The sequence below is a fragment of the Miniopterus schreibersii genome, assembly GCF_964146895.1.
Source record: "Miniopterus schreibersii genome assembly, chromosome: 13".
In the NCBI taxonomy this organism is placed as follows: domain Eukaryota; kingdom Metazoa; phylum Chordata; class Mammalia; order Chiroptera; family Miniopteridae; genus Miniopterus; species Miniopterus schreibersii.
The window spans coordinates 17,728,021-17,737,453 of NC_138113.1; the positions used below are offsets into that span (position 1 = coordinate 17,728,021).

General features: G+C 43.1%; 1 long non-coding RNA gene across 2 annotated transcripts in view; it reads right to left on the minus strand.

Annotated features, from left to right (window-relative positions):
* Positions 1-8,349, minus strand: part of LOC308566463 — an 87,883-nt gene extending 79,534 nt beyond the window's left edge. For both annotated transcript variants that reach the window (XR_014000166.1, XR_014000167.1), the window contains exons 1-2: positions 8,261-8,349; positions 1,378-1,477 (exon numbers count right to left, since the gene is read on the minus strand). This is a non-coding gene — a long non-coding RNA (uncharacterized lncRNA). The remainder of the gene's footprint in view (positions 1-1,377; positions 1,478-8,260) is intronic.
* Positions 8,350-9,433: the final 1,084 nt, after the last annotated feature.

A 9,433-nucleotide genomic window follows, 5' to 3' on the forward strand; every position in this document is an offset into this window, starting at 1 on the left:
CACTCTCATCAGGTCATTTTGTCCTCAGGGAGAGTCAGCACTCCCTTTTGAGTGAAATCTGAAGACTGGTGTTAAAGACCTTAGTCATCTGCCTGCCCCACCTTGAGACTGTCCAAAAGGATCCTTACACCCCAGGAAACTTCTTAAATCTCTTCCTATATATTTTGCTGGGGTGGTTCCCTCTGTCTGCAATACAGAGCTCCGACATTCTTCAAAGCCTGGTGCAAACTTCATCATTTTCCCTCCCCATGGAAAGGAGCCTTCCCTACCCAGCCCCCTCTCCAGGCTGATTATTTGCCTGTATTCAACATTCCCTGTAGTTATCTCGTTGTCATTATGGTCATTGGTGGTGGCCACTGGAAAGCTTAGCATCAAATCTGTGTCCCCTAAAGCAAGTGGGTGGGGGGGGGGCTCCCCAGTGTCCATTCTCTGCACTTCCTCCCTCTCCCTCTCGCTCTGTGTCCCACCTGGATTTCGCTTTACTTTTCATCACTTCTAATTTGTTGCCTTGCGCTAATTTATCTATTTTTACATGATATCTTAGGTTCTTTCTGGATCCAACATGAGTACTCAGACTACATTAGCATGTGCTTTTTTCTCAGCACATCCTCTCTGAGGGTCTCAGCTCCCAGTGCTTCATATGTTCCACGAGGAGTACATTGTCTCAGGAGCAAGTAATTGTCTGTTCTAGTTTCTGACACGAATATTTTTTGTTCCTCCTTTGATTAAAAGATTATATACTCAAGACCCTTTATATATATTATCTGTAACCCAGAATTATCATCCTATGTTATACCTAGGGAACCATGTAATCAGGAAGGTTAAATGGTGGGCCCAATGTCACCCAGCTAATAAGGCAGAGTCAAGACTCAAACCCAGGCCTACCTGCCTCCAAATCCCTTGACTGTATCTCCTAAAAGCATCTGGTACCATAGCAGACACTCAGTGGTTTGCACTAATTGATTGTTGAAATATGACCAGAAACACTTGGCCCAGAATGAAATAAAACCCTGGAAGCAAAGATGCCAAAAATTGAACTTGCACGATTGGTACAAACTGGCTTCATAAAAAGACTGCGAAGAGATCCTATGTATGTCTATCTGGAAAAAACAGGTCAGACCTACTAAGGTAATCAAAACACTTAGGGTGTGGGGTGAATGCAACACTTGAAGAGGCGCCATGTGTGATGTCCTGTGATCACCTGTCAGAGCCAGGAGTCAAGTCCAGTTATTCTGACATCTCTTCCCTTGGACAAAGTTCCCAGACCATGCCCTTCAGTTCGAATCATAATAAAAAGGAAAGAAAACGCCAGTCTTCCTTATCTCCCAGACCTGGCCCCAGGCCTGACAATCTGTTGGCCTTCAAAATGTTTGTTACCTGTATATTATGGACTTCTCGGTGGATTGTCCACAAGGTGTCTCCAAAGTGGTAAAAAGTCATTTTTCCACCTGGTTCAATGGCTTCAAACCAAAGATTCCTGAAAGCAAAACAGAAGAAACTATCAGTCATGTCATTAATGGGCATTCCCAGAATTGGTGCGTGTGGGCATGTGGGAGGAGAGAACTGAGAGAGGGGAGGCAGAGATCTCTGCAGAGACTGCGGGTGCATTTTCCAGCAGGCCAGCCTCGCGTGACTGACTTCTTTAGCTTAAGATATAGGATTCAGAAGAAGGGAGCCAAACCCTGTGAATGTTTCTTTGTTGCCTCCGAGGCGAGGACTTGCCAGGGTCTGTGGCTTGGCTGTGGAATGAGCAGTGGAAGAATTTTCTCTTCCATCATATCTGCATGACAGGCTGGCCGATTCCACACTGTGCTAGTAAGTTCCTGGCAAGGCCAGTGGTTTCTGTCCTACTTCACTGCTGGCTTCCCTGACTCTCAGGCTTCCCAAGTCCCTAATGCCTCATGGTGCAAGTCCTCAGGTGTCATTATTCTTCCTCCCTTGGTTTCCCCCGACCTTCCCTGTCACCAGAAGGCTGGACCAGCGCCCTCATTTGTGGGGAATTTGCAGCCAGCTTCTTTCTGCATCTCTTGCTGGAAGATTCTCAGCAAAGGCTCTTAAAGCAGAGCTGTGGACCCGGCCTCGAGCGATGCTGGGGCCCGAGGTCTCCCAGTGTGCCCGGGTTTACCCAGCTGCACTTCCCAGTGGCCAAGATCTCTGATTTTACCTCAGCACCTTCTGGAGGGCACTGTGTTGACACACCCAGACTTTCAGGTCCTCCCATCCAGATACATAATATCTCTCCCCTTTTACTCAAATCTTTTACATCCCTCAATAAAGTTAGTTTTCTTCACCAAGCCCTATGCGTTCTCAGTAACTGTATTTGTAGATATATTCTCTTTGAGTTGACTATGGCCTGTGATCTAAAAAGGCTCTGAGACGCCTGCTGGCTGCTGGGAGTTCTGATGACGACCTTAGCCAGGGTGGCACCGTCTGTTTTCTCTACGCAAACCCCTTCTCTGCCATGAAAAAGCACCGCCATCCTGCAGGTTGTGTGAAGACCAGGCAGGTGCTCATTTGTAATCTAGGGCTTGCACAGATCGTCCCCAAGGGTCTGCAGGGAGGGCACTGCTCACCACGGTGGCTGCCTGGCCGTGGTTCTGCACACTACAGCAATGCCAGGAGCAGGTGGGCCACCGCGGCCCGTCGCCATCCTTGGCCAAGGCCGCCTGACTTACTGCCCTCAGGCGGGTCTGTGGGCACATGACGGGAAATGCTGTATCCTCAGCTGAGCTCGCGGGGTGCCTGTTCCAAGGGGCATCAGCCTCAGCCACGGGTATATAAGGTTTGATTTATGCGTGACGTTTGTGGTTTGGGCCAAATTGAGGTTTTAATTTCCAGCACACTTGGGCTTCACCTTCTGTGCCTGGTTTTTTCATATCACTGATCCCAGTGATCCAGTAATACCTGCCTCATGAGATCGTGGTGAGGCACAGATGGCTCTGCCAAGAGCTGTGCAAATGCGAGGCATTACAATTTTACCCTAAGACTAATTATAAATGTACCATAAACACCTGATTTCAAGATGACATTTATTTAGTGCTGACCTGCAGGTAGAATATGAGAGATTCCGATAGCACTAGAAAGTGATGGTGGCCAAAAAAACAATAATAATGGCAACAGAAAACAAGAATAATACTAGTTCATATGTATTAATCACATACTTTATGCCAGGCACTGTGCTGAGGACTTCATGTAAAATACCTCATTTAATCTTCAGGCAGGTAATATTATTCATCCATTTTTACCAAAGACAAAAATCAAGATTAGCAAGTTGTAGGGACTTTCCCAAGGTCACTTAGCCTCTAAGTGGCAGAGCCGGGATTCAAACGCAAAGTACGAAAGACATCAGCCTGGCTCCCAAAAAGCTTCCAAACTATCATGAAAAATAAAAGATATTTACAAATAAAACATAGTCACAGAAAAAAAAATCAAATTCACAAATTTACAAATAAATAAAGGAATAGAAGGTATGCCATGGATAATAATTTTTTACATGGTGGTGAAATACACTGAATTTTCCAGGAATGCAAGTACCTTGTAAATTAATGGACTTTTATATTCAAGTAGTAGCATCCTGACTTTTTACTTAGTTGATTTAGGTGCAGTTTGAGAACTATAAATTTTTGCTCTTCTTTTCAATGTTTCCTTCCTCAGATAGATACATGAGAAGTAAATCTGCATAGTAGAAATATTTACTATACAACGTACATTGAATAATATCCTGAATGTATATTTGTAAGGCAAGATTTATGAAAAACCAATCTTTAGTTAATAGACCACATACCTCAAAATGTTGGCTGCTTACACCTGAATTTCTCAAATAGGAGAGCTACAGATTGATCTCAAATTCGCTAGAAAATGCTTACATTTTGTTTCTGGTCTGATGACAATCTAAAAGAAACTAAACAAGCATGTTCTAGATTAGCCAGATGACCACCTTCTAATGATTACTATTCGTATTTGCTTAGGTCTAGGCTCTACAGTTCAATAGAGGCATTCAGTGCTCACCACCAATATTTTTATCCTGTTATCTTGCAATTGGATGTACTTTTTTTATCTAGTAGATTCCTCAAGAAGGGCTCACTAGAACTGTATTCCCTGAGTTCTTGCATGTTCAAAAGCAGTTAGTTGGCCTTGTCATTGAACGAAAGATTAGCTGGATTTTAAAAAATCTGTAGATCACATTTTCTTTCTAGGAGGATTTTGGACTTATTGTTCCACTGTCTTCCAGGACAGAATGTTACTGTGGAGAAACCTAAGGTCATCCTGATTTATTCCTTATAGGTGACTTGATCTTATGGCCTGAATGATCAAACACAACAAAGACTCTGCATAATAAAATATCTACATAAGCAATTTGAAAAAATAAAACAATATGACAGACATTTCTTATATCAATTTTTTAAAATGTTTTAGATTAGATCACAAAACAACACCTAATTCTATAATATATATAAAAACATAACTAAAATTTAAAAATATTCATGAAGGTTAAATATAAAGAATGTCAAAATGCCAAACAGAATGAAATCATGCGTTCTGATTATTAACTTCAGACACTACTCAAAGGTGTCTTTGTAATTTGAAGTACAGAATATTTATTAGAATCTGTTTACGTGTGAGCCATTTTAGTCACTTTTCTCTGGGGCCCAGCTTATCCTTTTATTAAGTTCATTCAAGTTATTTATTTAAGGAAAGCTTTATTAAATTATGTCCACAAGTTTTTTTTGCTGTCCCATTAATTTCATGATTTGGCTCACTTTAGTCCTTCAGTTATTCACAAGTTGGATCTCCATTCCCTGTCTTCTAATTCCATCATTTTTCTCTCAACTGTTTTTAAATTCTAAAACTTAAAAAAAGTATTATTATATTTTTTGTTTTAAAATTATTTTAACACTAGCCAGTTTTGCTCAGTGGTTAGAGCGTCGGCCCATGGACTGAAGGGTCCCAGGTTCGATTCCAGCCAAGGGCATGTACCCCGGTTGCAGGTTCAATCCCCAGCCTCAGTCAATTGGTTGCATTCAATGTGGGAAGCAACCAATCAATGCGTCTCTCTCACATTGATGTTTCTCTCTCTCTCTCTCCCTCCCTCTCTCTCTCTCTCCCCCTCTTTCTGAAAAGCAATGGAAAAAATATCCTTGGGTAAGGATTAGAGAGAGAGAGAGAGAGATTTAAAATTATTTTATTTTCACTTTTTAAAAGCTTGGCCTTTTAAAAATAAGCATGCCTTTTTACGTATTTCTTAAGCTTAAGATGATACTATAGATGAGACTATCGTTTAAAATCCATACATCAATTCATAGAAGGACAAAATTCGTTGTACAGAAGGTAAAAGGGCAGTGTTCGTTCCAGGCACACAGACTGGCAGTGCCTCAGAACCTTTGAAGCCCTTTGTTTCCTTTTCATTTTGCTCAGGTTTTTTTTCATTTATATTCTCTACTCTATATTCACCAGCGCCTGTTTTCCTTCATGTTCCTTCCAGTATCACCCTAATTTTAATCATAGGGTTTGGTTTGGTTTTTAATTCTGGGCTCTGTGCTTCTTGGAGATGATAGCTATTTGGCAGCTCTCTCTATTTTTTTCTAATATAATTACTCTATGCAGATAGTCTATCTTTCCAGAATCTTATTTGGTAATTTGTATCATTTCTGTTTACATTTCAGCAACTTTTGTTATTGCAGCCTATTTCCCCTGATCTTCTGTATCTCTGCTTTGGGCTCTTGATTTGATTAGTTTTTAAATTAGTTCCAAAATGCTTTGTCATGATTTTTTTTAAATAGGCTTTATTTTTTAGAGAAGTTTTAAGTCCGTAGCAAAACTGAGTGGAAAGCACAGTTCCCACGTACCCCCTGCCTCCCCCCCACACAGCCTCCCCAACTATCAACATCTCAAACCAGAACGGTACACATATTACAATTAATGAACCTACACCGGGACACCATTATCACCCAAAGTTCATAGTTTATATTAGGGGTCACATTCTACAGGTTTCGATGAATGATGACATGTATCTACCATTATAGTATCACACAGAACAATTTCACTGTCCTAAAATTCCTGTGTTCCAACTACTCATCCCTCCCTCCCTCTTAGCACCTGGCAATCATTGAGCTTTTTACTCTCTCCATACTTTTGCCTTTTCCAGAATGTCATGTACTTGGAATCATACAGTATGTAGCATTTTCAGATTGGCTTTTTTTTTTACTTAGTAATAATATACATTTAAGGTTTCCCCATGTCTTTTCCTGGCTTAATAGTCCATTTCTTTGTAGCACTGAATCATAGTCCATTGTCGAGATGTGCCACAACTTATTATCACCAACTGAAGGGCATCTCGGTGGCTTCCTGGTTTTGGCAATCATGAACAAAGCTGCATTTGTGTGGACATGAGTTTTCAACTCATTTGTTTAAATACCACGGAGTGCAATTGCTGGATTGTGGAGTAAGAATATGTCTAGTTTTGTAGGAAACTGCCCAACTGTACCCATTTTGCATTTCCATCAACAGTGAAAGAATTCCTGTTGCTCCACATCCTTGTCAGCATTTGGCGTTGTCAGTGATTTGAATTTTGGCCACTCTAATAGGTGTGTAGTGGTATCTGACTGTTGTTTTAATGTCATAATTTTGTCAACTAGACTGCAACATTTTTCTGAAGCTTGTGCTTCATTTGACATTTGTTTTTCCTGTTCCTTTCCTTCCTTCTTCATGCAACATTTTTGTATTTTACAAGATCTTGTGATGGCTCCTTTCTTATTACTTTTTACTGAAACAGGTGATATTTTCCTGTATCAGCTTTTGCTTCCTTACTCCTGTTACTTCCCTGTATTAATCAACAACTTATGCCGAAAATGACAACATAGAAAGAAAAGGAAAGATAGAGCCACCCACAGTCCCTTTTCCTTTCAGTCTGTCCTTACCGGGAAGCCAAAGGTAGAGAGTGCAGGTAGAATGCGTGCATGTCAAGGAGTAAAGTGAACACAGCTGAGTTAGTTGTGTACCATGTTTCTACTATCCCGGTGAAAACAAAATACATATGCATGTGCACATTACAAATATAAGTTGTGCAATTTCAGTGATTATATAGGTAACTCAAAAGCTCTCATATTTAATCATTTAAAACTGGCATTGCACAATACCCAGATAAATGGGAAAAGTCGTGTTAATTAATATTAAATTTCAAATTTAGAAATTTAATTTTATTTCTATTTTAGAAATTAAATAGAGCCCGGCCGGGCATGGCTCAGCGGTTGAGCGTCGACCTAGGATCCAGGCGATCGGGGTTCGATTCCCGGTCAGGGCACAGGCCCAGGTTGGGGGCTAGGCAGCCGATCAATGACTCTCTCATCATTGATGTTTCTGTCTCTCTCTCTCCCTCTCCTTTCCTCTCTCTGAAATCAATAAAGATATATTTAAAAAAAAAAAAAAAAGAAATTAAATAGAAAATTTAAAAAAACATCATGACAATTCAAGAGAGAGAAAGAGGGAGATCTCAGGAGAAGGGGAAAAGCCTTATATTTTAGGACTTTTAATAGCACTTTTCCCCTGATTTTTGAACAAGGGCCTTACATTTTCATTTTGCACTGGGCCTGACTAAGCAGGTAGCCAGCCCTGAACAGGAGGTTGGCACTGCAAGGACCTTAAAGATTATCTAGCTCAATCCCTTCATCAGACAAGGAAGACGAAGCCCAGAGAGGTGAAATGACAGCTTATTTAGGAAATTAAGAATGAACAGGATACAAGGAACTTCGCGCATCTCCAGAGCCTGAGCAGGGGACTGCAGCTTCACTGAACACGCTAGATCCACGGAGGGGAGGCCCTCTTCAACCAGGCCCTGTCCAGGTCCTCTGGCCTCCACGCCCTCCGTGATAAGCCCCGGGTTCCCGAGCCAGCCCTGTCTCCAGGGGTCCAGAGCAGTGGAGCCAACATCCCAGCATTATTTGCAGCTGCTGCGGATTTTGGCCCCATTCCCACCGTCCCGGATTCCCCACCAGGCGTCCCTCCCACACATTCAGCAGCCAGGCCGGCCCTGCCCCGCCCCGGGCACCGGGGGACTTTCAGCGGACCTGTGCTCTGTTCTTGAGAACATTTGCCTTCTAACAGGTCCACAGAGCCTCTCAATGTCTGGGAAGTGAATTGTCCGGGGTGGTTTAGCAGAGAGTCCGGAGTCCGGTTGGACGGCACTGACTTTGCCTCCCTGGGACAAATTTCCTCCTTCCTCGGACAATATAGAAAGAGAAAGGAAGAAAATGCTAGAACTGACCTGGGAAAGGTGCGAGGTCTTCCTCCTGCTCTGCTAAAAGCCTTGCTATGAGGCTTAGAAATGTTGCTTTGAAAATATTTAACCACTTCTCCCCAGGCAGCTGATTGAATAACACATATAACGTGTCTCCTCGGATGCCGCGCCATCTGATATTCTAGCCAGAGGCCCCCAACTCACACACACACTCACACACACACACACTTTTTTTTTCTCACTTCTCCAGGGAATAAGAAAATGGACACTATTTTCAAATTGCAGTGAGATCATGTCACCCTCCCCTGCAGCACTAGAGCCCAAAACATTCCCAAAACACAGCACAGCAGTGTCAGAAAGGACACCATGTACCATTCCGTGATGTTGAACTCACCCCGCCTCCCTCCAACTACACGAAAACCCTGGAACAGCGATTTTCAACCTCCTCACCTCACAACACGCATAAACTAGTTGCTAAAATTCTGCGGCACGCCAAAAAATATTTATTTTTCGCCAATCTGACCAAAAAATAGGTATAATCTTGAGTCATTCACACCGGACGGCTATTGCTGTGTTGGCTGTTGTCATTTTTTTATTTGACAATCTAAGGGAAAAGAGGTCAGTGGCCCCGACCGCAGAGTCAGGCATCGCATGGTTTAAAAATCCTTGTGGCACCCCGGTTGAAAATTGCTCCCCTAGAAGGACATTTCCTTCGAATGATATGTTTTCTGGGACTGCCTGAGAAGTATTTCTTTTCGAATGGAACCGTTTGGGCGCAGGCCGCAGCTAGCTGTGGAGCGGTGAAGGCAATCGGGACTATGGTTGCACCCCGGGACCACCCCCCTCCGCCAGCACTCAGGCTGCTCAAGCTTCCTGGGAGAAGGCCCTTTCCAGCCACCACCAGCCACAGGTTTTACAAAAAACAAAACAAAACAAAAAATACCACAGCCTCTGGCTTCCCACCTCCCGACCCTGCGGCCCAGCGCGGGCCCTGCCCCCACACGCAGCGCTCCCAAAGGACACCTCGACTTGGTTGGAGTCTCTCTTTCCACTGGCGCCTGGGTGCTGGGCATTTGGTTTCTCATTTGTTTCCAGAGATTCACTGCAAGGACTCAGGAGTCAGTCATCCTGCCCGGATCTGCCCCTGCCCTGCATGAACCAGCTCAATGCACCTGGCCACCCAGGGCCTCCTTCCTTGTC